Source organism: Schistocerca cancellata, chromosome 2 (genome assembly GCF_023864275.1).
Source record: "Schistocerca cancellata isolate TAMUIC-IGC-003103 chromosome 2, iqSchCanc2.1, whole genome shotgun sequence".
Taxonomy (NCBI): Eukaryota; Metazoa; Arthropoda; class Insecta; order Orthoptera; family Acrididae; genus Schistocerca; species Schistocerca cancellata.
In genome coordinates this window covers 966,120,212-966,138,078 of record NC_064627.1, presented here as the reverse complement: position 1 = coordinate 966,138,078, position 17,867 = coordinate 966,120,212, and positions in this window count along the sequence as shown.

The window sequence follows — 17,867 nt, the reverse complement described above, 5'->3', positions numbered from 1 at the left end:
GTTGCAAGACAACAACCATCTGCATGAAAAGTTCGACGACGGTTGCAGCAGAATCGACTATCGGCTCGGAGACCATGGCTGCGGTTACCTTTGACGCTGCATCACAGACAGGAGCGCCTGCGATGGTGTACTCAACGACGAACCGGGGTGCACGAATGACAAAACGTCATTTTTGCGGATGAACCCAGGTTCTGTTTACAGTATCATGATGGTCGCATCCGTGTTCGGCGAAATCGCGGTGAATGCATATTGGAAGCGTGTATTCGTCATCGCCATACTGACGTATCACCCGGCGTGATGCTATGAGGTGCCATTGGTTACACGTCTCTGTCACCTCTTGTTCGCATTGACGGCACTTTGAACAGTGGAATTTACATTTCAGATGTGTTACGACCCGCGGCTCTACCCTTCATTCGATCCCTGCGAAACCCTACATTTTAGCAGGATAATGCACGACTGCATGTTGCAGGTCCTGTACGGGCCTTTCTCAATACAGAAAATGTTCGAATGCTGCCCTGGCCAGCACATTCTCCAGATCTCTCACCAATTGAAAACGTCTGGTCAATGGTGGCCGAGAAAATGGCTAGTCACAATACGCCAGTCACTACTCTTCATGAAATGTGGTATCGTGTTGAAGCTGCATGGGCAGCTGTACCTGTACACGCCATCCAAGCTCTGTTTGACTCAATGCCCAGGCAACAGAGGTGGTTGTTCTTGGTACTGATTTCTCAGGAACTATGCACCCACATTGGTTGAAAATGTAATCACATGTCATTTCTAGTATAATATATTTGTGCAATGAATACCCGTTTGTCATCTGCATTTCTTCTTGGTGTAGCAATTTTAATGGCCAGTAGTGTAAAACAATTGCAAAAAGATAGGGATTTAAAGAGATGAGACTTGGATATGTTAAAAGAAGCAGACTTGGTTAAGAGTTTCAGAGGGAGCATTAGGCAACGGTTGACTAGAACGGGGGAAAGGAATACCGTAGAAGACGAATGGGTAGCTTTGAGATTTGAAGTATTAAAGGTAGCAGAGGATCGAGTAGGTACAAAGCTAAGGTCGAACAGAAATGCTTGGGTAACACAAGAGGTATGAATTTAGCTGATGAAAGGAAAAAATATAAAAATGTATTAAATTAGACAGGAAAGAGGGAATAGAAACATATATAGATTGACAGCCACGGCAAAATGGCTAAGCAGGAATGGCTAGATGACAAAGGAAAGGGTTTAGAACCGTATATCACTAGGGGAAAGATTGATATCGCCTACAGGAAACTGAAGGAGGTCTTTTTAGAGAAAAGAGAAGCAGCTTTGTGAATATCAAGAGCTCAGATGGGAAACCAGACCTAAGGAAAGACGGGAAAGCTGGAAGTTGGAAGGAGTATATAGCGGGTCCATACAAGGGCGATCTACTTGAGGGCAATGTTACGGAAATGGAAGAGAACGTAGATGAAGGGAGATATGATACTGCGAGAAGAATCTGATAAAGCTCTGAAAGATCGAAGTCGAAACAAGATCCCGGGCGTAGACAACATTCCGTTAGAACTACCGATAGCCTTGGGGGAGTCAGCAACGACAGTAATAAAATGCAAACCTACGTTTATAGCGTTTACATAATTAGATAAAGCTTTCTACAATGTTGACTAGAATAATCTCTTTGAAATTCTGAAGGTAGTAGGCTAAAATATAAGGTGTGAAAGGCTATTTACAATTTGTACAAAAACCAGACGGCAGTGATAAAAGTCGAGGGGCATGGAAGAGAAGCAGTGGTCAACAAGGGAGTTAGACAGGGTTGCCACAGAAGCGGTCTTTAAATATGGTGTTGCAGTCTTCATTAGTAAAACTTTTTATTTGCCAAGATCGGAAGGATGGACACAGACATCACTACTTCCGTTCACTTAAATGACCATACAAACTGAAAATGTTGCCCAAATCGTTGTGCAGTGACAATGGCAAGGAAATCTTCTCTGAAGAAGAGAAATTTTTTAACACCGAATATAGATAGGAAGTCTTTTCTGAAAGCATCTGTATGCGGAGTAGCTATGTATGGAAATAAAATATGGACGATAAACAGTTTAGAAAGAAAAAGAATAGACTATTTTGAAATGTGGTGGTACAGAAGAATGCTGAAGATTAGAAGGCTATGACTCTTTGAGAGAACCACTGTTTCCTCCAGTGTTTATGTATTTACGCTCACAGCTGCAGAGTTCATGTAGTTTCCGTTAATGCATCAGATGCAAAGCTACTTTAGAGAACCACTTTCTTTTCTATTTGGACTAATCTAAATCCTAGCAACTTTGTGCACAGACTTTTCAGAGTGTATACGCTGGCTATAGATTGGAGAGAAAAACAAATTCAACAGTGAATGATCTTAATAAATACGTAGTAAGTTCTCAGGTATACATTCTGGATGTTCTGGAATAATTTAACATAGGACAATGTGATATTAGTTAGGATGTATCTAGTAGACCGTCTTGAGCGGCTCGCGGTCGTGCCGTTTTTTGCTCGTCATCTTATTTTTGTGGTTCTGTCGCCTCGTTTTTCTTTTTACTCGATTTACTGGCGTCACTAGGTTGCTGGTTTGCTTGCCCGTGAGTGGCAGCAGCAGCAGCAGCGCTTATCGATAAGCGCATTGTCGTACTGTCTCTAGAGCGACCGCTAGTATTTCCGTGTTCCGGGTTGTCGTGCGTCTTGGGTTGAGTCGGGGTGGGGGGTGGGGGGGGGGGGGGGAACAAGCAGTCGGGGACGGAGCGCCAGTGAGGTGCGGGCAGCCAGTACTTGGCGGCCGCTGGCCACAGACATGAACTGTCCGACGGAAGGAGATTGGAGCGGGAACGACCGCTGGTTGGTCGTCTCATTGGGCGACGTGTATTTGGTCTTCTGATCGTTTCTGGGCCTCGTCAGTTGGTCATCTTGCCGGACGTGGGTCGGTTACTTCCTCGTACAGCAGGGCTTCACAACATACATGCTCGCGGAGCAAGCTGTGAGCAGCAAGGCGCGAGCACGGAGCAGCGCGAGCACGCTACCCCCACTACCGGACCAGAGCGGAGAGTGGGGAAAGTCATGTGGGGCACACAACAGCTGCCGCCAGTCAATGTAAATCCGCGGCCACCTGCAGGGATATCACTCACGAATTATTACTGCGACAAATGAAACAAATAAAGGAGAATGTTCACATGCCACATAATTTTATTAGCTTAGTGTATGCCTCTACATTCGCATTAATTTGTGAACTGTTACACAATAAAAGGTGTCACTGAAGTGTGGGATTCTCGGTTATCTTGTACTTTTTGCCCCTTTTACAATTGCGTCTATGTTTGGAGTAATTGTTCTTGTGCATTTTAGGCGCTGCGTGCAGTTTAAATTCCGATCAGACAATGCGTTTCTCAGGCGCGTCTTGTTACATTTCATTGCAGAGAACAGTTGTTCACAAACATACGTGGAACCGAACATTGATATTATTGTAGCCGCCAGTTTGTGCAAACGAGGAAATCTATCCTGAGGGAAGTGTCTGTAGAATTCCAAAATGTTTTTCTTGTTCTGAAATTTGTCTCTGTATTCTCTGTCACACTGCAGGTCAATAATTTCTTGCTGCAGCTCAGGACGAATCTCTTAAATATTCGCTGAATATGGAGAGAACAGATCAAAATCACTGTCTAGTGCTGTCAGATCTTGAAAGCGTTGATCAACTAAACTATGTGAATAACGTTCACAGTCTTTGTGAACATCTTGCATGGATGATAATTTAGGAAAATGAGCTAGGTTTCCTGTTTCCAGCTGACTCACCCAAAGTGTCAATTTCATTTTAAAAGCTCGTATTCGATCTATGAAATGAGTAATTAGCAGATCTTTACCTTGTAGTAAAATGTTCAAAGCATTCAGATGGCTAGTTAAATCTGCTAAGAACGCGAGATCACATTGAAACGTGCGCGCGCATTTCCCCTCCCTCCCCTCCCTCCGTACTCCACGACCTTGCACCTGCTCGCGAGCACGTGCCTGAGCAGACGCGAGTACTCGCGCTCAAACCCGGCCAGTTGTTAAGCCCTGTCGTGCAGAGACGTCGTCGCCGATGCGCAAGAGCTACCTTTGCATGGGTGGGTCCGAACCAGTGTGCCCGGGTCGCCGTGTCTCCAAGTTACGAACGGACATCGAGTTGAGTCGGATTGGGGCTGCGCTGAGCTCCGGACAGCCAAGACTCCCCCGACCGTTGCCGACACTCGTAACTTGAGTGGGGGCGGCTTGGTTGGTCGTTCGGTCGGTCGTCTCATCGGACGACATGTATTTGGTCGCCGACCGCTTATGGAAACTCTGTGTGTGCGTGACTTGTCATTTCTCGTTGTTGTTCCACGGTGATTGGTATTAGGTTTGTTGAAGTTCTTGGTGCAAGGGTTTACGTGGAACTGTGTGTAGCTTGCGTAATTTCAACGGAGATGTTAATGCTGTCCGCGTAAAGGAGTAGGCAGTCGGTCGGTTGGGACAGAGCAGCGAGGAAGTCTCCGCGGCGAGGTCATTAGCGTAGTGTTCCGCAGCGTGTTTTTCCTCGTCGTGTTGATGCCGTCCGTACCGCGTGTAGTTCCACAGCCTCGGTGTTGTTCATATTTTTCTGTGGTTGCTGTGCTTAGGCTGTTCTTAGACGCCAATTGTCAAGAAGTAATGGTGCTGGCATCTTCGTCCTCGCTGGTGTTTTCGCTTGTCGTGGCGTTGGTCGGGTGGGAGGGAATTGATTAGATTGTTGGTTGGTTTTTCAGCCGTCCCTAGGTCGTGCTGCCACCCGGTTACTTTGTGTTACGCTTGGCTGTCTGTCTCACCTAAACTGTTGTTAGAGTTTCCTCCCCAGGCCGACACTTGGAACACATCTGGAGGCTTTCTTTTCGTGAATCGCTACTGACGACGGAACCGCCCCATCGCACCCCCCCCCCCCCCCCTCAGATTTAGTTATAAGTTGGCACAGTGGATAGGCCTTGGAAAACTGAACACAGATCTATCGAGAAAACAGGAAGAAGTTGTGTGGAACTATGAAAAAATAAACAAAATATACAAACTGAGTAGTCCATACGCAAGATAAGCAATATCAAGGATAGTATGAGCTCGATAGTGCAGTGGTCCCGTGGTTAGCGTGAGCAGCTGCGTAACAGGAGGTCCTTGGTTCTAATCTCCCCTCGAGTGAAAAATTTATTTTCTTTATTTTCGCAAAGTTATGATCTGTCCGTTCGTTCATTGACGTCTCTGTTCACTGTAATAAGTTTAGTGTCTGTGTTTTGCGACCGCACCGCAAAACCGTGCGATTAGTAGACGAAAGGACGTACCTCTCCAATGGGAACAGAAAACATTTGATCGCAAGGTCATAGGTGAACCGATTCATCAACAGGAAAACACGTCTGATATATTCTATACGACACTGGTGACGGCATGTGCGTCACATGACAGGAATATGTTGTCGACCCACCTAACTTGTACACTTGGCCAATGGGTAAAAGATTCTTCTACCATGCCCGATTTAGGTTTTCTTGTGGATATGATAATCACTCCCAAAAAAGTGATGAAAACATAAGAGTTTGTCACATAAACTAAAAATAAAAAAATTGACCTTTTCATTCGAGGGAATACTTGAACCAAGGACCTCTCGCTCCGGAGCTGCTCACGCTAACCACCGGACCACGGCGCTCCTCAGCTGGCATTATCCATGATATTGCATATCTTGCGCATGGACTACTCAGTTTGTAGATTTTGCTTATTTTTTCATAGTTCCACACAACTTCTTCCTGTTTTCTCTATTGATCTGTGTTCAGTTTTGTCCGCCGCTCGTGGTCTCGCGGTAGCGTTCTCGCTTCCCGAGCACGGGGTCCCGGGTTCGATTCCCGGCGGGGTCAGGGATTTTCACCTGCCTCGAGATGACTGGGTGTTTGTGTTGTCCTCATCATTTCATCATCATCCACGAAAGTGGCGAAATTGGACTGAGCAAAGATTGGATAATTGTACGGGCGCTGATAACCACGCAGTTGAGCGCCCCACAAACCAAACATCATCATCATGTTCAGTTTTTCAAGGCCTATCCACTGTGCCAACATATAACTAAATCTGAGGGGGTGCGATGGGGAGGTTTCCTTGTGAGCACCACTGTTCTGCTGTTTGTGATTGTGATTTTCTTTTGTCGCAAGTACTGTGCCAGACCTTCAGCCGTGTATCAATTTTGTTTGTTCTATGTTCAGTATATGGCCTTCAGCCGAACCTTATGTGAAGTATTTTAAGATTAGGCCTTCAGCCGTGTTTTATTTAAAATTCTTCTTTGCTCTGTATTTGTTTTTAAAATCTGTGGCTTTCAGCCGTAATGTATAAACTCCTGTCTGTAAGGTTTCCCTTTAACTATCTTGAATTCTTAAAATGGCCTTCAGCCGTATTGTGTAAATGCTTGTCTTTAAAGGTTCCCTTTTATTGTGTTGAAATATTATTGGGCTTTCAGCCGAGCAATTAATTTAAATTTTCCTTAACATGGCTTTTAGCCGATTTTCTAAATGCTTGCCGTTTACAGAATTTCCGTTGCTGATCTGAAATATTTGGCTCTGAGCACTATGGGACTTAACTTCTGAGGTCATCAGTCCCGTAGAACTTAGAACTACTTAAACCTAACTAACCTAAGGACATCACACACATCCATACCCGAGGCAGGATTCGAACCTGCGACCGTAGCGGTCTCGCGGTTCCAGACTGTAGCACCTAGAACCGCTCGGCCACCACGGCCGGCCTGAAATATTATTTGGGCCTTTAGCTGAGAAGATGTTTTAATTTTACTTAAATAAGGCCTTCGGCCGTTTGTCTAAATTCTTGTGCCTTAAAAGGAATTATTTAAGGATATTCTAATTTTACTTAAGTAATGCCTTCAGCCGTTTCTCTAATACCTTCTTTCAGAAGGAACTATTTAAGCTTTACTATTGAGAAGTTACTTGGGCCCTCAGCCGTGAATTGATCCTTGTTATTTTAAAGAGAAAACTGTGCATTGGTTTTCGAGGAATAAAGTTGTGTGTTCTTGTGTAACCAACAGTAACTGATTTTGTCCCCTTTCAACAACCTGATCCGCTCTGTCCTCCGAAACCGGATTTCACGTATTAAAAACCGGTATATTCACAAAAACCAAGGACTGAGCACTAAAATTAAAAATTTGTAATAATGCCTGTCTGTGAGTTCCTAGCGTAAACCGGAGACATATCTGCGGAGGAAGCTTGGAATTATGAATAGCTGCTACACGACAGCAGCAACTGTTTCAGGTTTGTTAGAGTCCAAAAATAAAGGAGCCTGTAACACGATCGTTTTTCTCGGGCATTTTAATACAGCCCAACAGGTCTTCCGCTTGTCACACAGTATTCTGTCGTATCGTAGTTGTCTCTTCACTTCTGGTCACCCGCTTCGCGTCTACCGAAGCCACTATCAGTCGTTCCTTAATCAATCTCTTATTCGTCTCACTGAAGACCCCGACAACACATCTCTGAAACGTTCTTTCCAAACAGCGACAACTGACCAAGTATTTGTTTAAAAATAGAGTTGCATTAATTGCCTAGTTGGAAGTGGATCGACATTACTCTCTGTTCTGCTGTAATGAGTATGACTTAGGAAGTCGTGACCAATTGGAAAGCTAGTCTTGTTTCCTGTTGTAATGGCTGATGCACCCTTCCTGGTTTTATCACGAAGTTTCACCTCTCATCTACTGAAAATTCGTTGACACGAGGTTCCTGGAGGTACTGAGTATGAAATCAATGAAGATGCAGTGACTGGAAGTGATATCAGTGAAAGTACGCTAAAAAACGCTGAAGTCAGTAGAATGAAAATGTCGTGACTAAGGAACAGGCGAAAAAACTGACAATCGAAGGTTGAGTCGAGCCTCGCGGCGTGTCCAGATAGGCTTATTTTCTTTCACTACACGGTCGGAGTGAAGGAGACTTGCTCAAGAACGACCTATTGACCTTCGGAGCCTTAGATTACTTAATTTTTTTCCGTTGGGACATCACATTTAACGTTGACTGTATTCGAAAGACCTGAGTCGAAACAAGGCCCCAGGAGTAGACAACATTCCATTAGAACCACTGACGGCCTTGGGAGACCCAGTCCTGACAAAACTCTACCATCTGATGAGCAAGATGTATGAGACAGGCGAAATTCCGTTAGACTTCAAGAAGAATATAATAATTCCAATCCCAAAGAAAGCAGGTATTGACAGATGCGAAAATTACCGAACTATCAGTTTAATAAGGCACGGCTGCAAAGTACTAACGCGAATTCTTTACAGACGAATGGAAAAACTGGTAGAAGCTGACCTCGGGGTACATCAGTTGGAACACATGAGGCAATACTGACCCTACGACTTATCTTAGAAGAAAGATTAAGGAAAGGCAAACCTACGTTTCTAGCATTTGTAGACTTGGAGAAAGCTTTTGACAATGTTGACTGCAATACACTCTTTCAAATTCTGAAGGTGGCAGGGGTAAAATACAGGGAGCGAAAGGCTATTTACAATTTGTACAGAAACCAGATGGCAGTTATAAGAGTCGAGGGACATGAAAGGGAAGCAGCGGTTGGGAAGGGAGTGAGACAGAGTTGTAGCCTCTCCCCGATGTTGTTCAATATGTATATTGAGCAAACAGTAAAGGAAACAAAAGAAAAATTCGGAGTCGGTATTAAAATCCATTTTCTCATTCGTAAAGTAATCAAAAGTTTGAAGCTGTTTTATACTTGGGAGTTCGAGCCTGTAAAGAATCATAGGGATTACTGATAGTAACTAATTCTAACAACGGAAATCTTTTGATCAGCATTCATCCAAGAAGATACTTTTATGTGGAAGAAGAATTGAAGTTCTACTACTGGATTGTAGTACTGTTCGATTAGAACGCGATCTAAGGGTTTGAGCAGGGAGTGGTCGCGGTATCCTGGCGTTCCATGTGGAACACGAACCTTACGCCACTTAACTCCCAAGGCTGTCAGTAGTTCTAACGGAATGTTGTCTACTCCTGGGGCCTTGTTTCGACTTAGGTCTTTCAGTACTCTGTCAAACTCTTCACGTAGTATCGTATCTCCCATTTCATCTTCATCTACCTCCTCTTCCATTTCCATAATATTGTCTTCAAGAACATCGCCCCTGTATAGACCCTCTATATACTGCTTCCACCTTTCTGCTTTCCCTTCTTTGCTTAGAACTGGGTTTCCATCTCAGCTCTTGATATTCATGCAAGTGGTTCTCTTTTCTCCAAAGCTCTCTTTAATTTTTCTGTAGGCAGTATCTATTTTACCCCTAGTGAGATAAGCTTCTATATCCTTACATTTGTCCTCTAGCCATCCCTGCTTAGCCATTTTGCACTACCTGTCGATCTTATTTTTGAGAAGTTTGTATTCCTTTTTGCCTGCTTCATTTACTGCATTTTTATATTTTCTCCTTTCATCAGTTAAATTCAATATTTCTTCTGTTACCCAAGGATTTCTATTAGCCCTCGTCTTTTTACCTACTTGCTCGTCTTCTACCTTCACTATTTCTTCTTTCAAAGCTACCCATTCTTCTTGTACTATATTTCTTTCCCCCATTCTTGTCAATCGTTGCCTTATGCTCTCCCTGAAACTCTCTACAACCTCTGGTTCTTTCAGTTCATCCAGGTCCCAGCTCCTTAAATTCCCACCTTTTTGCAGTTTCTTCAGTTTTAATCTACAGTTCATAACCAATAGATTGTGGTCAGAGTCCACATTTTCCCCTGGAAATGTCTTAAAATTTAAAATCTGGTTCGTAAATCTCTGTCTTACCATTATATAATCTATATGAAACCTTTTACTATCTCCAGGAATCTTCCATGTATACACCCTTCTTTCTTGATTCTTGAAGCAAGTGTTAGCTATGATTAAGTTATGTTCTGTACAAAATTCTGCCAGGCGTCTTCCTCTTTCATTTCTTAGCCCCAATCCATATTCACCTACTACGTTTCCCTCTCTTCCTTTTCCGACTGTCGAATTCCAGTCAACCATGACTATTAAATTTTCGTCTCCCTTCATTACCTGAATAATTTCTTTTATCTCATCATACATTTCATCAACTTCTTCATCATCTGCAGAGCTAGTTGGCATATAAACTTGTACTACTGTAGTAGGCACGGGCTTCATGTCTATCTTGGCCACAGTAATGTGTTCACTATGCAGTTTGTAGTAGCTTACCCGTACTCCTATTGTTTTATTGATTATACCCCTATTTGATTTTGTATTTATAACCCTGTATTCACCTGACCAAAAGTCTTGATCCTCCTGCCACCGAACTTCACTAATTCCCACTATATCTAACTTTAACCTATCCATTTCCCTTTTTAAATTTTCTAACCTGCCTGCCCGATTAAGGGATCTGACATTCCACGCTCCGATCCGTAGAGCGTCAGTTTTCTTTCTCTTGATAACGACGCCCTCTAGAGTAGTCCCTGCCCGGAGATCCGAATGGGGGACTATTTTACCTCCGGAATATTTTACCCAAGAGGACACCATCATCACTTAACGATACAGTAAAGCTACATGCCCTCGGGAAAAATTACGGCTGTAGTTTCCCATTGCTTTCAGCCGTTCGCATTACAAGCACAGCAAGGCCGTTTTGGTTAGTGTTACAGGGCCAGATCAGTGAATCATCCAGACTGTTGCCCCTGCAACTACTGAAAATGCTGCTGCCCCTCTTCAAGAACCACATGTTTTTCTGGCCTCTCAACAGATACACCTCCGTTGTGGTTGCACCTACGGTACGGCTATCTGTATCGGTGAGGCACGCAAGCCTCCCCACCAACGGCAAGGTCCGTGGTTCATTGTGGGGGGGGGGGGGGGTAGCAGATAGGCACAAAAAAGAGACTGCCAGGAAGTGAGCTTTCGGCCGACAAGGCTTTGTTGCAAGTATACAACAAACACACACACACTCGCGCAAACGGAACTCACACACACATGACCGCAGTCTCTGACTAGTGAGACAGAATCTCCGCTACATGGTGCGTAGCAACTATCCTTTCCGTAATATTGTTACATTCCATCCTGGATTTTCCATTATTTCTAAAATAAACTTTGCTGGACACAATTATGAGGTTTGTTTCTAATGGTAGCTTAACTCCTAAGGTTTTCCACAGACACGCTTCCACACGTACTCGATTTATTGCCCATAGAACGTCTTGGCGGCATTCAATTTCCCTCCATGTCTTCGGCAATACTTACACTACCGGCCATTAAAATTGCTACACCAAGAAGAAATGCAGATGATAAACGCGTATTCATTGGTCGAATATATTATACTAGAACTGACATATGATTACATTTTTACGCAGTTTGGGTGCATAGATCCTGAGAAATCAGTAGCCAGAACAACCACCTCTGGCCCTAATAACGGCCTTGATATGCCTGGGCATTGAGTCGGACAGAGCTTGGATGGCGTATACAGGTACAGCTGCCCATGCAGCTTCTACACGATACCACAGTTCATCAAGAGTAGTGACTGGCGTATTGTGACGAGCCAGTTGCTCGGCCACCATTCACCAGACGTTTTCAGGACCTGCAACATGCGATCGTGCATTATCCTACTGAAATGCAGGGTTTCGCAGGGATCGAATGATGGGTAGAGCCATGGGTCGTCACACATCTGAAATGTAACGTCCACTGCTCAAAGTGCCGTCAATGCGAACAAGAGGTGATCGAGACGTGGAACCAATGGCACCCCATACCATCACACCGGGTGACACGCCAGAATGGCGATGACGAATACACATTTCCAATGTGCGTTCACCGCGATGTCGCCAAACACGGATGCGACCATCACGATGCTGTAAACAGAACCTGGATTCATCCGAAAAAATGACGTTTTGCCATTCGTGCACCCAGTCTCGTCGTTGAGTACACCATCGCAGGCGCTCCTGTCTGTGATGCAGCATCAAGGATAACCGCAGCCATGGTCTCCGAGCTGATAGTCCATGCTGCTGCAAACGTCGTCGAACAGTTCGTGCACATGGTTGTTGTGTTGCAAACGTTACTCAGGGATCGAGACGTGGCTGCACGATCCGTTACAGCCATGCGAATAAGCTGCGTGTCATCTCGACTGCTAGTGATACGAGGCCGTTGGGATCCAGCACGGCGTTCCGTATTACCCTCCTGAATCCACCGATTCCATTTTTTGCTAACAGTCATTGGATCTCTACCAATGCGAGCAGCAATGACGCGATACGATAAACCGCAATCGCGATAGGCTACAATCCGGCCTTTATCAAAGTCTGAAACGTGATGGTACGCATTTCTCCTCCTTACACGAGGCGTCACAACAACGTTTGACCACGCAATGCCGGCAACTGCTGTTTGTGTATGAGAAATTGGTTGGAAACTTTCCTCATGTCAGCACTTTGTATGTGTTGCTACCGGCTACAACGTTGTGTGAATGCTCTGAGAAGGTAATCATTTGCATGTCACAGCATCTTCTTCCTGTCGGTTAAATTTCGCGTCTATATCATGTCATTTTCGTGGTGTAGAAATTTTAATGGCCAGTAGTGTATTCAGTCACCGCCACTACAGTGTCTCGGCTTCGTACCGTAAGATTGTCCACTTCAGGAACTGGTGAACCGAACAGTTTACTCTTAGCGTTACCACACTAAAATAGGTAAAAACGGTGCTATGTCTCGTGAACGCTTTCAACATGATGTTGAGCCGATACTTCTGTCCGAAAAGTTTTCATCCAAAACTCGTGAACGAAAAACCTTAGTGTCGTGGTGCATCATCTTGTTGAAAACTTACCCATGGTTGAAATTCCAGTAAATCATATACGGTCGGACTACATATAGATGTGTATCCAAGAAAACATCGTAAATTTTGCTACAACTTTTATAAAATCTCTTGGACATGTCTATGTACGAATGGTGTCTCTTTTTTCAGCCAGTTTCGTTTGAAAAATGTGGAATTTATTGTGTAGGGAGATGAGTTCCATGCAGAGAGCTGTCACTGAGTTTCCTTTGGCAGAAAATCAGAGCATCGCAGATATTCATAGACGCTTGGAAAATGTCTACAGAGAGTTGACAGTGAACGAAGCACGGTGAACCGACGGAAAGACGGTCAACCGTTGGACAGACGTCATCATTCGAGTGTTCTTCCTCATCCACCTTACAGGCTGAAGATCGCACCCTCCATCTGTTTGGCGCGACGAAGGACGCATTCCGCTGTCAGATGATGGGGATGCTCCGGCGTCGACCAATGGAATGGTACCATGCGGGCATGCAGTCCTCCCAGTGCGGTGGCGTAAGGCTGTCACATTGAACGGAGATTATGTTGAAAAATAGAGTTTTTTAGTCAAAAGACTGGAGAGTAATATGTATTAGAATTCTCAATAAGACCAACCCGTTTTCAGAAAAAAATTGCATTACTTATTGGACGCCGCTCGTACATAGAAGAAGGTTAATCAGCTAAGCCATCTTTTTTCAACAAAATGTGTAGCTTTGCCCAGCGTAGCTCCTTAATAATACATTTTTGTAATCAGATAATTTCTCCCCTCATCCCTCAATATGCTACTTATTTTCAGTTCATTTTGACTATAGGGAGAGCGCTAAAAAAATCGACTATCTGGAGTTACACTATGTGTGACTGGGTAGCTCGGTAGTTAACTGTCAGACCAGTGAAAAGTTCACCCCTGTCCGTGCTAGAATTTTTTCTATTACCTGTAGCTTCTTTCATAGATACAAATAATTTGTCAACGCCCATAGGTAGATGACATTTTCCTTGACTTCCGGAAGGCGTCCGATACAGCTCCGCACTGTCGCCTGATAAACAAAGTAAGAGCCTACGGAATATCAGACCAGCTGTGTGGCTGGTTTTAAGAGCTTTTAGCAAGCAGAACACAGCATTTTGTTCTCAATTGCGAGGCGTCTACAGACGTTAAAGTAACCTCTGGGGTGCCAGAGGGGAGTGTTATGGGACCATTGCTTTTCACAGTATATATAAATGACCTAGCAGATAGTGTCGGAATTTCCATGCGGCTTTTCGCTGATGATGCTGTAGTATACAGAGAAGTTGCAGCACTAGAAAATTGCAGCGACATGCAGGAAAATCTGCATCGGATAGGCACTTGGTGCAAGGAGTGGCAACTGACCCTTATCATAGACAAATGTAATGTATTGCTAATACATAGAAAGAAGGATCCTTTATTATGTGATTATATGATAGCGGAACAAACACAGGTAGCAGTTACTTCTGTAAAATATCTGGCAGTATGCGTACGGAACGATTTGAAGTGGAATGATCATATAAAATTTATTGTTGGTAAGGTGGGTGCCAGGTTGAGATTCATTGGGAGAGTCCTTACAAAATGTAGTCCATCAACAAAGGAGGTGACTTACAAAACACTCGTTCGACCTATACTTGAGTATTGCTCATCAGTGTGGGATCCGTACCAGATCGGGTTGACAGAGGAGATAGAGAAAATGAAAGGAAGAGCGGCGCGTTTCGTCACAGGGTTATTTGGTAAGCGTGATAGCGTTACGGAGATGTTTACCAAACTCAAGTGGCAGAATCTGCAAGAGAGGAGCTCTGCGTGGCGGTGTAGCTTGCTGTCCAAGTTTCAAGAGGGTGCGTTTCTGGATGAGGTATCGAATATATTGCTTCCCCCTACTTATAACTCCCAAGGAGATCACGAATGTAAAATTAGAAAGATTCGAATGCGCACATAGGCTTTCCGGCAGTCTTTGGTCCCGCGAACCATACGCGACTGGAACAGGAAAGGGTGGTAATGACAGTGGCACGTAAAGTGCCCACCGCCGCACACCGTTGGGTGGCTTGTGGAATATAAATGTAAATGTAGATGTACATACAGACACCGCAAGCCACTGTACAGCGTGTAGGGAAGATTACTTCGTACCATTGTAGCACGTCTCTCCAACTCTGCTCGTGTATTGAGCGAAGGAAAAATTACTGTCTAAATGCCGCTGCACACGTCCTAATCTCTCTTACCTAATTCCGATAACACCTATTTGACATACGCGACTGAGACCCAGGTTACACTGGCTGGGAGAGACATTGAAAGGTGCATTCTACCTCCAACAGCGCCATGACTAAGGTAGCAAAGGGGGTTAAAACAAAGCTTCGGGTTGATGGCAGCTTTACTTGCGCTATCATGAGGTGCATGACTGAGGGAACACATTATGCCGGTATCAATTTTCCTCCGTTTAACCGTGTATGGGATGCCAGAAGCCCGGCTACCAGAATGCCTACATAAAATATCGAGATCCATTACTTTCACTGTCAAACTCATTGAGGATTGTTAGAAGGTGATCAGTTTGTCTTTAGGAAAGGTAAAGGCACAAATTCAAATGGCCCTAAGCGCTATGGGACTTAACATCTGAGGTCATCAGTCCCCTAGAACTTAGAACTACTTAAACCTAACTAACCTGAGGACGTCACACACATCCTTGCCCGAGGCAGGATTCGAACCTGCGACTGTAGCAGCAGCGCGGTTCCGGACTGAAGCGCCTAGAACCGCTCGGCCACAGAGGCCAGCGCTAAAGCCATCAGAGGCAGTTTTTACGTCGCGTTTGATAACGGAAGCAAGAGTGAAGAAAAATTTAGACAGGTTCATATGATATGTCGACCTGGAAAATGCGTTCTCCGGTGTAAAATGGTGCAAGATGTTCGAGTTTCTGAGAAAAATAGGTGTAAGCTATAGGGGAAGACGGGTGGTATACGATATGTACAAGAATCAAGAGACAACAAAAATGGAAGACCAACAACGAAGTGCTAGGAGTAAAAAGGGTGTAAGACATGGATGTACGAAGAAGCAATGATGGAAATAAAAGGAAGGTTCAATGGGATTAAAATTCAGGGTCAAGGGACATCAATGATAATATTAGCTGATGACACTGTTGTCCTTAATGTAAGTGAAGAAGAGGTACAGAATCATTGAATGTAATAAACAGACCATTGAATACTCAATATGGATTGGGAGTAAATAAAAGAAAGGCGAAAGTAATGCGAAACAGCAGAAATGAGAACAGCAAGAAACTTAACATCAGAATTGTGGATCACGAAGTAGACGAAGCTAAGTTATTTTGGTACCAAGGCAGCAAAATAACCCATGAGAGACGGAGCAAGGCGGACATAAAAAGCAAACTAGTTCTGGCAAAAGGGCATTCCTGGCCAAGAGAAGTTTACTGTTATCAAACATAAGCCTAACGTGAGAAAGATATTTCTGAGAACGTACGTTTGAAGCACAGCATTGTACTGTAGTAAAATCTCAATTGAAAAGAATCAAGGCATTTGAGAGATGTGGTGATACAGAAAAATGTTGAAAATTAGGTGGACTTATAAGGTAAGGAAAGAAGAGATTCTCCGCAGAACCGGCGAGGAAAGAAATGTACGATCTACACTGACGAAAAAGGGGACATGATGCTAGGGCATCTATCAACACGTCAGGTTATAACCTCTGTGGTACTAGAGTGAGCTGTAGAGAGTAACAACTGTAGTAGAAGACAGAGATTGGAATACATCCAGCAAGTAAGTGAGAACGGAAGAAGCTGTTGCTGCTCTGAGATGAAAAGATTGACACAGGAGAGGAATTAGTGGCGAGCCGCATCAACCCATTCAGAAGATTGATGTCCTTGAGAAGAAAACAATTTTTTGTTGAATTCTCTTGTGTTAAATCTTCAGATAATTACGAGTAAGCCTTTCTATGATGTGAAATGGCTGTCTTATATTGTCTCTGAGAGGAGACTGTTGAGCATTTCTGTGACACTCTTATATTAATTAATCAAAATCATGTAGAACTTGAGGCCGCTTGACTAACGAAGAAATATAGTGATTCAGTTTTTTATCTCTTTGGCGTATTGGTTTACCTCCTTGCTTCTCAGTCCAGCATACGTCTTCCACACAACTAAATTGTTTTCGTTTCAACGGAAGTCACTCCGAATGGATAACGTGACAATACTGGTCCCTATTTGAGCGAAAATAATGAATCCTCGTACCAAGCGGATATTTGTACGACTTCCTGAGTTTCGAAATTTTCTTACATATACAGGGTGTATCGCAGTTCATGCTACACACTTCAATAGCTTGTAGAGGGGACTGAGAAGATCAAGTTTTACACAGGGGCTCACGTCCGAAGAACGATATCCAATGACGATACAGAGCGTCAAAGTTATAGCCGCCGGCGCCTGTAAATCTATGTAGATGGTGACAGTTACTGAACTATATGAAACAAAATCTTCTGTAGAGTATTCTTGTAAGCAACTTCGATGCATGAGCCGTTAAGCTGATTGTGCGGTAATTCCCGCACTCGTCAGCTCTTGCCGGCTTCGGAATTGTGTGGATGATGCTTCTCCGAGTCAGATGGTATGTCGCCAGACTGATGCATTCTGCACACCAACATTGTTGTTGTTGTGGTCTTCAGTCCTGAGACTGGTTAGATGCAGCTCTCCATGCTACTCTACCCTGTGCAAGCTTCTTCATCTCCCAGTACCTACTGCAGCCTACATCCTTCTGAATCTGCTTAGTGTATTCATTACTTGTTCTCCCTCTATGATTTTTACCCTCCACACTGCCATCCAGTACTAAATTGGTGATCCCTTGATGCCTCAGAACATGTCCTACCAACCGAACCCTTCTTCTTGTCAAGTTGTGCCAAAAACTCCTCTTCTCCCCAATTCTATTCAATACCTCCTCATTAGTTATGTGATCTACCATCTAATCTTAAGCATTCTTCTGTAGCACCACATTTCGAAAGCTTCTATTCTCTTCTTTTCCAAACTATTTATCGTCCATGTTTCACTTCCATACATCGCTACACTCCATACAAATGCTTTCAGAAACGACTTCCTGACATTTAAATCTATACCCGATGTTAACAAATTTCTCTTC